We start from the raw sequence: 17359 nt of genomic DNA, 5'->3' as shown, positions 1-17359 counted from the left end.
GATGTGTATTGTCCCTGTTAGATGATGTGTGTTGTCCCTGTTAGATGATGTGTATTGTCCCTGTTAGATGATGTGTGTTGTCCCTGTTAGATGATGTGTGTTGTCCCTCTTAGATGATGTGTATTGTCCCTGTTAGATGATGTGATGTGTGTTGTCCCTGTTAGATGATGTGTCCCTGTTAGATGATGTGTATTGTCCCTGTTAGATGATGTGTATTGTCCCTGTTAGATGATGTGTGTTGTCCCTGTTAGATGATGTGTGTTGTCCCTGTTGGATGATGTGTGTTGTCCCTGTTAGATGATGTGTGTTGTCCCTGTTAGATGATGTGTGTTGTCCCTGTTAGATGATGTGTGTTGTCCCTGTTAGATGACGTGTGTTGTCCCTGTTAGATGATGTGTGTTGTCCCTGTTAGATGATGTGTCCCTGTTAGATGATGTGTGTTGTCCCTGTTAGATGATGTGTGTTGTCCCTGTTAGATGATGTGTGTCGTCCCTGTTAGATGATGCGTGTTGTCCCTGTTAGATGATGTGTATTGTCCCTGTTAGATGATGTGTGTTGTCCCTGTTAGATGAAAAAATCAAATCAAATCAAATTTTATTTGTCACATACACATGGTTAGCAGATGTTAATGCGAGTGTAGCGAAATGCTTGTGCTTCTAGTTCCGACAATGCAGTAATAACAAGTAATCTAACTAACAATTCCAAAACTACTGTCTTGTACACAGTGTGAGGGGATAAAGAATATGTACATAAGGATATATGAATGAGTGATGGTACAGAGCAGCATAGGCAAGATACAGTAGATGGTATCGAGTACAGTATGTACGTATGCATATGAGATGAATAATGTAGGGTAAGTAACATTATATAAGGTAGCATTGTTTAAAGTGGCTAGTGATATATTTACATCATTTCCCATCAATTCCCATTATTAAAGTGGCTGGAGTTGAGTCAGTGTCAGTGTGTTGGCAGCAGCCACTCAGTGTTGTGTGTTGTCCCTGTTAGATGATGTGTATTGTCCCTGTTAGATGATGTGTGTTGTCCCTGTTAGATGACGTGTGTTGTCCCTGTTAGATGACGTGTGTTGTCCCTGTTAGATGATGTGTGTTGTCCCTGTTAGATGATGTGTCCCTGTTAGATGATGTGTCCCTGTTAGATAATGTGTGTTGTCCCTGTTAGATGATGTGTGTTGTCCCTGTTAGATGATGTGTGTTGTCCCTGTTAGATGATGTGTATTGTCCCTGTTAGATGATGTGTGTTGTCCCTGTTAGATGATGTGTGTTGTCCCTCTTAGATGATGTGTATTGTCCCTGTTAGATGATGTGATGTGTGTTGTCCCTGTTAGATGATGTGTCCCTGTTAGATGATGTGTATTGTCCCTGTTAGATGATGTGTGTTGTCCCTGTTAGATGATGTGTATTGTCCCTGTTAGATGATGTGTGTTGTCCCTGTTAGATGATGTGTGTTGTCCCTCTTAGATGATGTGTATTGTCCCTGTTAGATGATGTGATGTGTGTTGTCCCTGTTAGATGATGTGTCCCTGTTAGATGATGTGTATTGTCCCTGTTAGATGATGTGTATTGTCCCTGTTAGATGATGTGTGTTGTCCCTGTTAGATGATGTGTGTTGTCCCTGTTGGATGATGTGTGTTGTCCCTGTTAGATGATGTGTGTTGTCCCTGTTAGATGATGTGATGTGTGTTGTCCCTGTTAGATGATGTGTGTTGTCCCTGTTAGATGATGTGTGTTGTCCCTGTTAGATGACGTGTGTTGTCCCTGTTAGATGATGTGTGTTGTCCCTGTTAGATGATGTGTCCCTGTTAGATGATGTGTGTTGTCCCTGTTAGATGATGTGTGTTGTCCCTGTTAGATGATGTGTGTCGTCCCTGTTAGATGATGCGTGTTGTCCCTGTTAGATGATGTGTGTTGTCCCTGTTAGATGATGTGTGTTGTCCCTGTTAGATGATGTGTATTGTCCCTGTTAGATGATGTGTGTTGTCCCTGTTAGATGATGTGTATTGTCCCTGTTAGATGATGTGTATTGTCCCTTTTAGATGATGTGTGTTGTCCCTGTTAGATGATGTGTGTTGTCCCTGTTAGATGATGTGTGTTGTCCCTGTTAGATGATGCGTGTTGTCCCTGTTAGATGATGTGTGTTGTCCCTGTTAGATGATGTGTCCCTGTTAGATGATGTGTCCCTGTTAGATGTGTGTTGTCCCTGTTAGATGTGTGTTGTCCCTGTTAGATGATGTGTGTTGTCCCTGTTAGATGATGTGTGTTGTCCCTGTTAGATGATGTGTCCCTGTTTGATGATGTGTCCCTGTTTGATGATGTGTCCCTGTTTGATGATGTGTCCCTGTTAGACGATGTGTCCCTGTTAGATGATGTGTGTTGTCCCTGTTAGATGATGTGTATTGTCCCCGTTAGATGATGTGTCCCTGTTAGATGATGTGTCCCTGTTAGATGATGTGTCGTCCCTGTTAGATGATGTGTCGTCCCTGTTAGATGATGTGTGTCGTCCCTGTTAGATGATGTGTGTTGTCCCTGTTAGATGATGTGTGTTGTCCCTGTTAGATTATGTGTGTTGTCCCTGTTAGATGATGTGTGTTGTCCCCGTTAGATGATGTGTATTGTCCCTGTTAGATGATGTGTGTTGTCTCTGTTAGATGATGTGTCCCTGTTAGATGATGTGTCCCTGTTAGATGATGTGTCCCTGTTAGATGACGTGTGTTGTCCCTGTTAGATGATGTGTCCCTGTTAGATGATGTGTATTGTCCCCGTTAGATGATGTGTCCCTGTTAGATGATGTGTCCCTGTTAGATGATGTGTCCCTGTTAGATGATGTGTCCCTGTTAGATGATGTGTCGTCCCTGTAAGATGTGTGTTGTCCCTGTTAGATGACGTGTGTTGTCCCTGTTAGATGACGTGTGTTGTCCCTGTTAGATGATGTGTGTTGTCCCTGTTAGATGATGTGTATTGTCCCTGTTAGATGATGTGTGTTGTCCCTGTTAGATGATGTGTGTTGTCCCTGTTAGATGATGTGTGTTGTCCCTGTTAGATGATGTGTGTTGTCCCCGTTAGATGATGTGCGTTGTTCCCATTAGATGATGTGTGTTGTCCCTGTTAGATGATGTGTGTTGTCACTGTTAGATGATGTGTGTTGTCCCTGTTAGATGATGTGATGTGTGTTGTCCCTGTTAGATGATGTGATGTGTGTTGTCCCTGTTAGATGATGTGTGTTCTCTGTTAGATGATGTGTCCCTGTTAGATGATGTGTCCCTGTTAGATGATGTGTCCCTGTTAGATTATGCGTGTTGTCCCTGTTAGACGATGTGTCCCTGTTAGATGATGTGTGTTGTCCCCGTTAGATGATGTGTGTTGTCCCCGTTAGATGATGTGTCCCTGTTAGATGATGTGTGTTGTCCCTGTTAGATGATGTGTGTTGTCCCTGTTAGATGATGTGTATTGTCCCTGTTAGATGATGTGTGTTGTCCCCGTTAGATGATGTGTGTTGTCCCTGTTAGATGTGTGTTGTCCCTGTTAGATGACGCGTGTTGTCCCTCTTAGATGACGCGTGTTGTCCCTGTTAGATGATGTGTATTGTCCCTGTTAGATGATGTGTGTTGTCCCTGTTAGATGATGTGTGTTGTCCCTGTTAGATGATGTGATGTGTGTTGTCCCTGTTAGATGATGTGATGTGTGTTGTCCCTGTTAGATGATGTGTGTTGTCCCTGTTAGATGATGCGTATTGTCCCTGTTAGATGATGTGTGTTGTCCCCGTTAGATGATGTGTGTTGTCCCCGTTAGATGATGCGTATTGTCCCCGTTAGATGATGTGTGTTGTCCCTGTTAGATGTGTGTTGTCCCTGTTAGATGACGCGTGTTGTCCCTCTTAGATGACGCGTGTTGTCCCTGTTAGATGATGTGTATTGTCCCTGTTAGATGATGTGTGTTGTCCCTGTTAGATGATGTGTGTTGTCCCTGTTAGATGATGTGATGTGTGTTGTCCCTGTTAGATGATGTGATGTGTGTTGTCCCTGTTAGATGATGTGTGTTGTCCCTGTTAGATGATGCGTATTGTCCCTGTTAGATGATGTGTCCCTGTTAGATGATGTGTGTTGTCCCTGTTAGATGATGTGTCCTGTCCCCGTTAGATGATGTGTGTTGTCCCTGTTAGATGATGTGTATTGTCCCTGTTAGATGATGTGTGTTGTCCCTGTTAGATGATGTGTGTTGTCCCTGTTAGATGATGTGATGTGTGTTGTCCCTGTTAGATGATGTGATGTGTGTTGTCCCTGTTAGATGATGCGTATTGTCCCTGTTAGATGATGTGTCCTGTCCCCTGTTAGATGATGTGTGTTGTCCCTGTTAGATGATGCGTATTGTCCCTGTTAGATGACGTGTGTATGTTTTTGATTCTATGGAACCCACGACTCAGTGACTAGTGGACTATCCTTCCCTAGTGCACTATCTCGACCTAGGGGACTATCTCGACCTAGGGGACTATCTCGACCTAGGGGACTATCCTGGCTCCATAAATACAATGAAATGTGTGCGTTCCAGAAACGCAGCCACCTGGTGAAGCAGCTGAACGACTCCGAGCCGTCCACCCCGTCTCCCCTCATGGAAGGGACTCCCACCATCAAGAGCAGGAAGAAACTCCTGCAGATCATCGACACCACGCTGCTCAAATGCTACCTGCATGTACGTATGGATACCTCAGATGTACTCCCCCATTCCATTGTAATGCTACCTGCATGTACGTATGGATAATTCCATGGTAATTCCATGGTAAAGTTTAATAAACAACTTTTTAACAATTTGCCCTGGTGTCCCCTGTGTTAATCTAGTGTCTCTCTCCAGACCAACGTGTCCCCTGTGTTATTCTACTGTCTCTCTCCTCTCTCCAGACCAACATGGCCCTGGTGTCCCCTGTGTTAATCTAGTGTCTCTATCCTCTCTCCAGACCAACGTGTCCCCTGTGTTAATCTAGTGTCTCTCTCCTCTCTCCAGACCAACGTGTCCCCTGTGTTAATCTAGTGTCTCTCTCCAGACCAATGTGTCCCCTGTGTTAATCTAGTGTCTCTCTCCAGACCAACGTGTCCCCTGTGTTATTCTACTGTCTCTCTCCTCTCTCCAGACCAACGTGTCCCCTGTGTTAATCTAGTGTCTCTCTCCAGACCAACGTGTCCCCCTGTGTTAATCTAGTGTCTCTCTCCTCTCTCCAGACCAACGTGTCCCCTGTGTTAATCTAGTGTCTCTCTCCTCTCTCCAGACCAACGTGTCCCCTGTGTTAATCTAGTGTATTTCTCCTCTCTCCAGACCAACATGGCCCTGGTGTCCCCTGTGTTAATCTAGTGTATCTCTCCTCTCTCCAGACCCCCTGTGTTAATCTAGTGTCTCCTCTCTCCAGACCAACGTGGCCCTGGTGTCCCCTGTGTTAATCTAGTGTCTCCTCTCTCCAGACCAATGTGGCCCTGGTGTCCCCTGTGTTAATCTAGTGCCTCTCTCTTCTCTCCAGACCAACGTGTCCCCTGTGTTAATCTAGTGCTTCTCTCCAGACCCTGTGTTAATCTAGTGTCTCTCTCCAGACCCTGTGTTAATCTAGTGTCTCTCTCCTCTCTCCAGACCAACGTGTCCCCTGTGTTAATCTAGTGTCTCTCTCCTCTCTCCAGACCAACGTGGCCCTGGTGTCCCCTCTGTTGCGTCTGGATAATAACCACTGTCACATTGAGGAGAGTGAGTACATCCTGAAGAAGGCCCACAAGTACAGCGAGCTCATCATCCTCTATGAGAAGAAGGGCCTGCATCAGAAAGGTAATGAACACCATCACACCTCCTCCTCCATGCTTCAAAGGTAATCAGCACTAACACACCTCCTCCTCCATGCTTCAAAGGTAATGAGCACTAACACACCTCCTCCTCCATGCTTCAAAGGTAATGAGCACTAACACACCTCCTCCTCCATGCTTCAAAGGTAATGAACACTAACACACCTCCTCCTCAATGCTTCAAAGGTAATGAGACTTGTCGCTCTGGCAGCTCAAATCTGATCTTTGTTTTTTCTTCACTAATGGTTCTTTTGACCAATCAGATCAGCTCCCTTGACAATAATTGTGCTTCATGTGTAAATGCAGCGTATCGACGCTAGACATCAGTCACAGCGTGCGGGGTATGTGGAGCAATAACACTACACTACATATTAGTCATTTAGTAAACACTCTTATCCAGAGTTAGAATTAGTGCATTCAACTTGCATAGGTAAAACAACCACATACCAACACCATCATTGTGGCTAAAACCTTCCGAAATAGCTGCGACCTACAAAGTCTGTGCTAGTGAGAGTAGAAGACGGTGTTACAGAGAGAGCATCTGTTGTTCTGAGCATGCAGTAGGACCAGAGAGGGAGAGGATATGTTGTTCTGAGCATGCAGCAGGACCAGAGAGAGAGGATCTGTTGTTCTGAGCATGCAGGAGGACCAGAGAGAGAGAGAGAGCATCTGTTGTTCTGAGCATGCAGGAGAACCAGAGAGAGAGAGCATCTGTTGTTCTGAGCATGCAGGAGGACCAGAGAGAGAGAGAGCATCTGTTGTTCTGAGCATGCAGGAGAACCAGAGAGAGAGAGCATCTGTTGTTCTGAGCATGCAGGATCCCTCTGAGCTCTGCTCTCTCTGTGGTGTGTCCTGTCTGAATGAAGGATCCCTCCCAGAGCTCTGCTCTCTGTGGTGTGTCCTGTCTGAATGAAGGATCCCTCCCAGATAAACTCGGGAGTCCCCATGGTTTGTCTCCCAGGACTGGAGGCTGGCCCACACTGTGGTTGGACAGTCATCCTCATACCTCTTAGATCATAGCTGTCTTCATGCTATTAGTGCTGGTTTTGGGCCAGGCCAGTGTGTGTTTTTAATTAGTCTGCCACAAGCTGTTGTAGTGATGTAATGCTGCTGAGGTTTCTGTGTGTTTCTCTCTCTCCCTCTCTGCCTCTCCCTCTCTGCCTCTCTCTCTCTCTCTCTCTGTCTCTCTGTCTCAATTTAAAGGTGTAGATACTAGAGGTCGACAGATTATGATTTTTCATCAACCATGTGTAGTTATAACTAGTGATTATGATTGATTGATTGTTTTTTATAAGATAAGTTTAATGCTAGCTAGCAGCTTACCTTGGCTTCTACTGCATTCGCGTAACAGGCATTCGTGTAACAGGCAGGCTCCTCGTGGAGTGCAATGAGAGGCTGGTGGTTAGAGTGTTGGACTAGTTAACTGTAAGGTTGCAAGATTGAATCCCCCAAGCTGACAAGTTCAAGGGCAGAACGACAGATTTTTACCAAGGCAGTTAACCCACCGTTCCTAGACCAGTTAACCCACTGTTCCTAGACCAGTTAACCCACTGTTCCTAGGCCAGTTAACCCACTGTTCCTAGACCAGTTAACCCACTGTTCCTAGGCCAGTTAACCCACTGTTCCTAGACCAGTTAACCCACTGTTCCTAGACCAGTTAACCCACTGTTCCTAGACCAGTTAACCCACTGTTCCTAGACCAGTTAACCCACTGTTCCTAGACCAGTTAACCCACTGTTCCTAGGCCAGTTAACCCACTGTTCCTAGACCAGTTAACCCACTGTTCCTAGACCAGTTAACCCACTGTTCCTAGACCAGTTAACCCACTGTTCCTAGACCAGTTAACCCACTGTTCCTAGACCAGTTAACCCACTGTTCCTAGACCAGTTAACCCACTGTTCCTAGACCAGTTAACCCACTGTTCCTAGACCAGTTAATCCACTGTTCCTAGACCAGTTAACCCACTGTTCCTAGACCAGTTAACCCACTGTTCCTAGGCCAGTTAACCCACTGTTCCTAGGCCAGTTAACCCACTGTTCCTAGGCCAGTTAACCCACTGTTCCTAGACCAGTTAACCCACTGTTCCTAGACCAGTTAACCCACTGTTCCTAGACCAGTTAACCCACTGTTCCTAGACCAGTTAACCCACTGTTCCTAGACCAGTTAACCCACTGTTCCTAGACCAGTTAACCCACTGTTCCTAGGCCAGTTAACCCACTGTTCCTAGACCGTCATTGAAAATATGAATGTTTTCTTAACTGACTTGCCTAGTTAAATAAAGGTATTAAAAAATATATTTAAAAATCGATTGTTATTTCCGATTGTTATTGTTGTAACTTGAAATCGTCCCTAATTAATCGGCCATTCTGATTAATCGGTCGACCTCCGACCTCTAGTAGATCCAGGACAGTAATCCATTGGGAGTGTGTTCTCCTGAATATTCAAGGACTTGTGCTCAGTAGACCGTAATGATACTGTAACCTCAATCCTCCCCTGGTCTTGTAACTCACCTTGTGTGTGTTTCCATCTCCCAGCCCTGCAGGTGTTGTTGGATCAGTTCCACCAAGGCTAACTCTTCTCCCCCAGCCCTGCAGGTGTTGTTGGATCAGTTCCACCAAGGCTAACTCTCCTCCCCCAGCCCTACAGGTGTTGTTGGATCAGTTCCACCAAGGCTAACTCTTCTCCCCCAGCCCTGCAGGTGTTGTTGGATCAGTTCCACCAAGGCTAACTCTTCTCCCCCAGCCCTACAGGTGTTGTTGGATCAGTTCCACCAAGGCTAACTCTTCTCCCCCAGCCCTACAGGTGTTGTTGGATCAGTTCCACCAAGGCTAACTCTCCCCTCTTCCTCCCCCAGCCCTGCAGGTGTTGTTGGATCAGTTCCACCAAGGCTAACTCTTCTCCCCCAGCCCTACAGGTGTTGTTGGATCAGTTCCACCAAGGCTAACTCTCCTCCCCCAGCCCTACAGGTGTTGTTGGACCAGTCCACCAAGGCTAACTCTCCCCTCTTCCTCCCCCAGCCCTACAGGTGTTGTTGGACCAGTCCACCAAGGCTAACTCTCCCCTAAAGGGGCATGAGAGGACTGTGCAGTACCTCCAGAGACTGGGTGAGCGTTTCTCCCCACACCACGTCAACACTGTTTTAAACCATCCAGAACTGGCTTAGAGACATATAGACAGACATACAATAGGCTTTACAGACAGACATACAATAGGCTTTACAGACAGACATACAATAGGCTTTACAGACAGACATACAATAGGCTTTACAGACAGACATACAATAGGCTTTACAGACAGACATACAATAGGCTTTACAGACAGACATACAATAGGCTTTACAGACAGACATACAATAGGCTTTACAGACAGACATACAATAGGCTTTACAGACAGACATACAATAGGCTTTACAGACAGACATACAATAGGCTTTACAGACAGACATACAATAGGCTTTACAGACAGACATACAATAGGCTTTACAGACAGACATACAATAGGCTTTACAGACAGACATACAATAGGCTTTACAGACAGACATACAATAGGCTTTACAGACAGACAGATTAGTGTTCGACTGACAGAGAACACCTGAACACAGTTATAACACACTCCCACTCTCCTCTCTCTCTCTCTTTCTCTCCTCAGGGATGGAGAATCTAGGCATCATCTTTGAGTTCTCTCCCTGGGTGTTGAAGATCTGTCCTGAAGACGGACTGAAGGTGAGACTGGCTCAATTCCAAATCTACCCCTTTCCCTAAACCCCTGCACTCGATGAAGTCACACTGCAGAATCGAGAGCGGCTTGGAGATCAAACAAAGGAATCAACAAATACATCATTTTCTAAACACTGAAAATCATAAAACAAGAAAATTATCGCAGTATTTATATTGTGTGTCTCTGTCCCAGATCTTCACTGAGGACCTGACGGAGGTTGAGACCCTGCCCAGAGACAAGGTCCTGAACTTCCTGAAGGAGGGCTTTAAGGAGCTGGCTGTCCCCTACCTGGAGCACATCGTACACGTCTGGGAGGAGACGGAGCCAGAGTTCCATAACGTCCTCATTCAGCTGTACCTGGAGAGGGTCCAGGGGCTCATGAAGCAGTACCTCAACTCCCTGCCCGAGGGTAAGACCTGCTACTACTACTACCACTACTAATACTACTATCACTAATATACTACTACTATGTAAGACCTGCTACTAATACTACTACTACTACCACTACTATTACTACTATTACTACTATCACTACTATTACTACTATCATTACTACTACTAATACTACTATCACTACTACCACTACTGCTACTACTACTATCACTAATATACTACTACTACCATTACTACTATTACTACTATCACTACTATTACTACTATCATTACTACTACTAATACTACTATCACTACTACCACTACTGCTACTACTACTATCACTAATATACTACTACTACCACTACTACTGCTATTACTACTATTACTACTATCACTACTATTACTACTATCATTACTACTACTAATACTACTATCACTACTACCACTACTACTACTACTACTACTACTAATACTACTACTACTACTACTATCACTAATATACTACTACTATCACTAATATACTACTACTACTACTACCACTACTAATACCACTACTACCATTACCACTACTACTATTACTACCACTACTACAATCACTACTACTACTACTACCGTCACTTCCGTCACTACCCTCACTACCCTCACTACCCTCACTACCGTCACTACCCTCACTACTGTCACTTCCATCACTACCCTCACTACCATCACTACCGTCACTACCCTCACTACCATCACTACCATCACTTCCATCACTACCCTCACTTCCGTCACTACCGTCACTACTCTCACTACCCTCACTACTATCACTACCCTCACTACCGTCACTACCCTCACTACCATCACTTCCATCACTACCATCACTACCATCACTACCACCACTACCCTCACTTCCGTCACTACCCTCACTACCCTCACTACCGTCACTACCACCACTACCCTCACTACCGTCACTTCCATCACTACCCTCACTACCATCACTACCCTCACTACCGTCACTTCCATCACTACCCTCACTACCGTCACTACCGTCACTACCCTCACTACCATCACTTCCATCACTACCACCACTACCCTCACTTCCGTCACTACCGTCACTACTCTCACTACCCTCACTACTATCACTACCCTCACTACCGTCACTACCCTCACTACCATCACTTCCATCACTACCATCACTACCATCACTACCACCACTACCCTCACTTCCGTCACTACCGTCACTACCATCACTACCCTCACTACCATCACTACCCTCACTACCCTCACTACCATCACTACCCTCACTACCGTCACTACCCTCACTACCATCACTTCCATCACTACCACCACTACCCTCACTTCCGTCACTACCCTCACTACCGTCACTACCCTCACTACCGTCACTACCACCACTACCCTCACTACCGTCACTACCACCACTACCCTCACTACCGTCACTTCCACCACTACCCTCACTACCGTCACTACCCTCACTACCATCACTTCCGTCACTACCCTCACTACCGTCACTACCCTCACTACCGTCACTACCACCACTACCCTCACTTCCGTCACTACCCTCACTACCGTCACTACCCTCACTACCGTCACTACCACCACTACCCTCACTACCGTCACTACCCTCACTACCGTCACTACCCTCACTACCGTCACTACCACCACTACCCTCACTACCCTCACTACCGTCACTACCACCACTACCCTCACTACCGTCACTACCCTCACTACCGTCACTACCCTCACTACCGTCACTACCATCACTTCCATCAGGGGACTTTTATTCATTGTTTTATTCCGAGTTACGACATTCAACCCACAGTGCATTTCGTGTTTTAATTTTTTTGTTATTGAAACCGAAGTCGAACCAACCTCGAAAAGCAGCAATCTCTCAGCACTATCAGCCTCCGTATCTTACTGGACTGAAAAGCAGTAATCTCTCAGCACTATCAGCCTCCGTATCTTACTGGACTGAAAAGCAGTAATCTCTAAGCACTATCAGCCTCCGTATCTTACTGGACTGAAAAGCAGTAATCTCTAAGCACTATCAGCCTCCGTATCTTACTGGACTGAAAAGCAGTAATCTCTCAGCACTATCAGCCTCCGTATCTTACTGGACTGAAAAGCAGTAATCTCCGTATCTTACTGGACTGAAAAGCAGTAATCTCCGTATTTTACTGGACTGCCAAAACGGACTAAAGACTTTATGGGGTCCTGAGGAAAATCTAGTATCATCGATATAACAGAAAAATAAATGGTGTTTGGCACCATCACCCTTCCCTGACAAGGCAGTTAACCCACTGTTCCCCTGAACAAGGCAGTTAACCCACTGTTCCCCTGAACAAGGCAGTTAACAAGGCAGTTAACCCACTGTTCCCCTGAACAAGGCAGTTAACCCACTGTTCCCCTGAACAAGGCAGTTAACCCACTGTTCCCCTGAACAAGGCAGTTAACCCACTGTTCCCCCGAACAAGGCAGTTAACCCACTGTTCCCCCGAACAAGGCAGTTAACCCACTGTTCCCCCGAACAAGGCAGTTAACCCACTGTTCCCCCGAACAAGGCAGTTAACCCACTGTTCCCCCGAACAAGGCAGTTAACCCACTGTTCCCCTGAACAAGGCAGTTATAACCCACTGTTCCCCTGAACAAGGCAGTTATAACCCACTGTTCCCCTGAACAAGGCAGTTAACCCACTGTTCCCCTGAACAAGGCAGTTAAGGGGTTGGGCTAAACGTGGAAGACACACCTCTCTGATTCAGAGGGGTTGGGTTAAACCTGATAGACACACCTCTCTGATTCAGAGGGGTTGGGTTAAATGTGGAAGACACACCTCTCTGATTCAGAGGGGTTGGGTTAAATGTGGAAGACACACCTCTCTGATTCAGAGGGGTTGGGTTAAACGTGGAAGACACACCTCTCTGATTCAGAGGGGTTGGGTTAAATGTGGAAGACACACCTCTCTGATTCAGAGGGGTTGGGTTAAACGTGGAAGACACACCTCTCTGATTCAGAGGGGTTGGGTTAAACGTGGAAGACACACCTCTCTGATTCAGAGGGGTTGGGTTAAACGGGGAAGACACACCTCTCTGATTCAGAGGGGTTGGGTTAAACGTGGAAGACACACCTCTCTGATTCAGAGGGGTTGGGTTAAACGGGGAAGACACACCTCTCTGATTCAGAGGGGTTGGGTTGAACGTGGAAGACACACCTCTCTGATTCAGAGGGGTTGGGTTAAACGTGGAAGACACACCTCTCTGATTCAGAGGGGTTGGGTTAAATGCAGAAGACACATTTCAGTTGAAGACATTCAGTTGGACAACTGACTAGGTATCCCCCCTTTCCCTCCACAGCTGATATATGATATTCTAATCAAATCTATCTGTTCCGTCTTCCTGTAGGAGTTCCTGCAGTGGCTGCTGGGAAGGAGGAGGGGGACCTGGGAGAGTTCAGGAGCAAGCTAGTGTGTTTCCTGGAGGTCTCTACCAGCTACGAACCAGGCCGACTTATCTCTGACTTCCCCTTCGATGGTGAGGATTGGATGGATTGGATTCAACCGTTCTTGTGCTTCCCCCTGGCTGGTTGTACTTGCAGTGGTCGTATGCAGTCCTGATTGTGATATCCCAGAGGTCTTTGCATGAATGAGTAACAATTCTTAACAATGGGACCAGCGATGCTAGTTACCAACGACGCTGGTCTCATGAATGTGTTTTTTAAAAGCTAACTTGTCTTTAGCCTTTGTATCGTCAACCTAGCCATGCCGTTTTTCTGTCAGGTCTTCTGGAGGAGCGGGCCCTGCTGCTGGGTCGGATGGGGAAACACGAACAGGCCCTCTTCATCTACGTACACGTCCTGAAGGACACACACATGGCCAAGGAGTGAGTAGTGCTACACACATACACACACACACACACACACACACACACACACATATACACACACCCACACACACACACACACACACACACACACACACACACACACACACACACACACCCACACACCCCCACATACACACACACACCCACACACCCCCACATACACACACACATACACCCACACACACATACACCCACACACACATACACACACATACACACACATACACACACATACACACACATACACCCACAAACACACACACACACATACACACACACACACACACACACCCACACACCCCCACATACACACACACACCCACACACACACACATACACACACATACACCCACACACATACACACACACAAACACCCACAAACATACACACACATACACCCACATACACCCACACACCCACAAACACACACACATACACCCACAAACACACACATACACCCACACACATACACCCACACCCACATACACCCACAACCCCCCCCCCCCCCCCCCGGGACCGTTGTACACTATATTACATGTTCAGCAGAGGATCTTAAAGAAAACTGCAGTTTCCTGCTTGTTCTATAGTACAGAATAGTCTCTTATTTTCCAGTATTTTTTTATTGCACAGATTCTGGAAAATCTGTGCATTTTGGGAAAGTTACAGGAATTTGACCACCCTACGGATGAGTTAGTGGGACGGCGGCCCGTCGACCACCCTATGGATGAGTTAGTGGGACGGCGGCCCGTCGACCACCCTATGGATGAGTTAGTGGGACGGCAGCCCGTTGACCACCCTATGGATGAGTTAGTGGGACGGCGGCCCGTCGACCACCCTATGGATGAGTTAGTGGGACGGCGGCCCGTCGACCACCCTATGGATGAGTTAGTGGGACGGCGGCCCGTTGACCACCCTATGGATGAGTTAGTGGGACGGCGGACCACCCTATGGATGAGTTAGTGGGACGGCGGCCCGTCGACCACCCTATGGATGAGTTAGTGGGACGGCGGCCCGTTGACCACCCTATGGATGAGTTAGTGGGACGGCGGCCCGTCGACCACCCTATGGATGAGTTAGTGGGACGGCAGCCCGTCGACCACCCTATGGATGAGTTAGTGGGACGGCGGCCCGTCCACCCTATGGATGAGTTAGTGGGACCACCCTATGGATGAGTTAGTGGGACGGCAGCCCGCCACCCTATGGATGAGTGACCACCCTATGGATGAGTTAGTGGGACGGCAGCCCGCGACCACCCTATGGATGAGTTAGTGGGACGACCACCCTATGGATGAGTTAGTGGGACGGCGGCCCGTCGACCACCCTATGGATGAGTTAGTGAGACGGCAGCCTGTTGACCACCCTATGGATGAGGTAGTGGGACGGCAGCCCGTTGACCACCCTATGGATGAGTTAGTGGGACGGCACCACCCTATGCCCCCGTTATGACCACCCTATGGATGAGTTAGTGGGACGGCAGCCCGTTGACCACCCTATGGATGAGTTACCACCCTGGGACGGCAGCCTGTTGACCACCCTATGGATGAGTTAGTGGGACGGCAGCCCGTTGACCACCCTATGGATGAGTTAGTGGGACGGCAGCCCGTTGACCACCCTATGGATGAGTTAGTGGGACGGCAGCCCGTCGACCACCCTATGGATGAGTTACTGGGACGGCGGCCTGTTGACCACCCTATGGATGAGGTAGTGGGACGGCAGCCCGTTGACCACCCTATGGATGAGTTAGTGGGACGGCAGCCCGTTGACCACCCTATGGATGAGTTAGTGGGACGGCAGCCCGTTGACCACCCTATGGATGAGTTACTGGGACGGCAGCCTGTTGACCACCCTATGGATGAGTTAGTGGGACGGCAGCCCGTTGACCACCCTATGGATGAGTTAGTGAGACGGCAGCCTGTTGACCACCCTATGGATGAGTTAGTGAGACGGCAGCCTGTTGACCACCCTATGGATGAGTTAGTGAGACGGCAGCCTGTTGACCACCCTATGGATGAGTTAGTGGGACGGCAGCCCGTCGACCACCCTATGGATGAGTTAGTGGGACGGCAGCCTGTTGACCACCCTATGGATGAGTTAGTGGGACGGCAGCCCGTTGACTACCCTATGGATGAGTTAGTGAGACGGCAGCCTGTTGACCACCCTATGGATGAGTTAGTGGGACGGCAGCCCGTCGACCACCCTATGGATGAGTTAGTGGGACGACGGCCCGTCGACCACCCTATGGATGAGTTAGTGGGACGGCAGCCGGTCGACCACCCTATGGATGAGTTAGTGGGACGGCGGCCCGTCGACCACCCTATGGATGAGTTAGTGGGTGGGACGGCGGCCCGTCGACCACCCTATGGATGAGTTAGTGGGACGGCGGCCCGTCGACCACCCTATGGATGAGTTAGTGGGACGGCAGCCTGTCGACCACCCTATGGATGAGTTAGTGGGACGGCGGCCTGTTGACCACCCTATGGATGAGTTAGTGGGACGCCTGTTGACCACCCTATGGATGAGTTAGTGGGACGGCAGCCTGTTGACCACCCTATGGATGAGTTAGTGGGACGGCAGCCTGTTGACCACCCTATGGATGAGTTAGTGGGACGGCGGCCAGGTGATCACCCTATGGATGAGTTAGTGGGACGGCGGCCTGTTGACCACCCTATAGATGAGTTAGTGGGACGGCGGCCTGTTGACCACCCTATGGATGAGTTAGTGGGACGGCGGCCCGTTGACCACCCTATGGATGAGTTAGTGGGATGGCAGCCCGTTGACCACCCTATGGATGAGTTAGTGGGACGGCAGCCCGTTGACCACCCTATGGATGAGTTAGTGGGACGGCAGCCAGGTGACCACCCTATAGATGAGTTAGTGGGACGGCAGCCCGTTGACCACCCTATGGATGAGTTAGTGGGACGGCAGCCCGTTGACCACCCTATGGATGAGTTAGTGGGACGGCAGCCTGTCGACCACCCTATGGATGAGTTAGTGGGACGGCAGCCAGGTGACCACCCTATGGATGAGTTAGTGGGACGGCGGCCCGTTGACCACCCTATGGATGAGTTACTGGGACGGCAGCCTCCCACTCAAACAACCCACCAGCCATCAACAATAACATGCTGATTCAAAAAAAACTATTTCCAAATAAGAAACGTAGATGTTTTTAAACTATCTACATTATGATTTCTCTCCAGGCGGTGTCTTTGCTGATGTTATTGTCAGTTATAATAGTGCCATTTTGTGTTTCTCTCCCTTCAGGTACTGTCACCGGCATTATGACAAAGACACAGACAGAAACAAAGATGTGAGTATCTCCCTCTGATTGACACGTGTTGAACTTGTACTGTAATACTTACTAGCTGTACATTTAACTCTATGGTAAACCTCTATTACCTCTGGTAATCCAGTGTTATTCTGGTGCAGGTGTACCTGTCTCTTAACCCCATGTTGTTATACAGGTGTACCTGTCTCTTAACTCCATGTTGTTGTCATGTTGTTATACAGGTGTACCTGTCTCTTAACCCCATGTTGTTATACAGGTGTACCTGTCTCTTAACC

At 47.8% G+C, this 17359-nt stretch overlaps 1 pseudogene; it reads left to right on the top strand.

Annotated features, from left to right (window-relative positions):
* The window catches only part of LOC139375476 (vam6/Vps39-like protein), a 71937-nt pseudogene that overhangs the window by 43134 nt on the left and 11444 nt on the right, over window positions 1–17359 (top strand).

The sequence above is a fragment of the Oncorhynchus clarkii genome, chromosome 19 (assembly GCF_045791955.1).
Source record: "Oncorhynchus clarkii lewisi isolate Uvic-CL-2024 chromosome 19, UVic_Ocla_1.0, whole genome shotgun sequence".
Lineage (NCBI taxonomy): Eukaryota > Metazoa > Chordata > Actinopteri > Salmoniformes > Salmonidae > Oncorhynchus > Oncorhynchus clarkii.
Note: the sequence above shows the minus strand (reverse complement) of the source record. Positions and strands in the feature narration are given on the sequence as shown.